The sequence below is a fragment of the Aplysia californica genome, unplaced genomic scaffold (assembly GCF_000002075.1).
Source record: "Aplysia californica isolate F4 #8 unplaced genomic scaffold, AplCal3.0 scaffold00364, whole genome shotgun sequence".
Taxonomy (NCBI): Eukaryota; Metazoa; Mollusca; class Gastropoda; order Aplysiida; family Aplysiidae; genus Aplysia; species Aplysia californica.
Window position 1 is genome coordinate 522,928 of NW_004797634.1, and position 1,015 is coordinate 523,942.

A 1,015-nucleotide genomic window follows, 5' to 3' on the forward strand; every position below is an offset into this window, starting at 1 on the left:
TTCTCACCTCACAACTAGTCTTGGGTAGAGTCTATTCACTGACTAGTCAATAAAAAGTTGCTTGTTATATTGCAGACCCAGGTTTAGAACCAAAGTTGTCTGTTGGTTGTTACAACTATACATTCACAAAAATTCCCGACATAACAACATACTTAAGAAATTTGGGATGAAAATGATATAAAGCTGTTGCTAGTTTCACACAACACAACTAGGTTTGAATAGAGTCAAGTAAGTACAAAAGCTGCTCGTAAACTTGCAGATCCAGGTTGAAAAACAAAAGTATTTGCGGTTGTTACAACTCGGCATACTCGAAAAATATATAATATCCAACACTGAGAATGTAGCGTCCAGCATAGCAACTTACTGAAATATGTGGATGAAAATTTAATAAATAAAGCTGTTTCCCCCTTCCCAGATGACAACTATTCTTGACTAGAGTATTATACTCAATACAAAGTTGCTTGTGAAATTGCAGACGCAGGTTGAAAACAAAACTATTTGTTCGTTGTTTCAATCTGACTTACGAGACAATAGATACGTTATAGCCGGCACTGAGAGCGTAACGACCGACACAATAACTTACTAAAGAAATGTGGAGAAAAAAAAATTTTAAGGCGATTTTCTGCGTCTCGTAAAATAACTAGGCTTGAATAGAGTCTAATAAGTACAAAGCTGCTTGTAAAGTTGCAGACCCAGGTCGAAAAATAAAATTTTTTGTTGGTTGTTACAATTTGACAAAGATGAAATTAGATAGATTACACCCATGGATGAGAATGTAACGACCGACATATTAACTTTCTAAAGAAACGTGAGTGTTGTTTTGTTGTTGTTATTATTTTTGTTGGTGTTCTTGTTGTTGCCGTTGTTATTATTGTTGTTGTTTGTTTGTTTCTTTGTTAGTTGTTTGGGGTTTTTTGAGAGGGCGGTTTTGTTTTTTTTTGGTTTTGTTTTGTTTCGTTTTTGGTTTGTTTTTGGTTTGTTATTTGTTTGTGTTTTGGGGTTAGTTTGGTTGTTG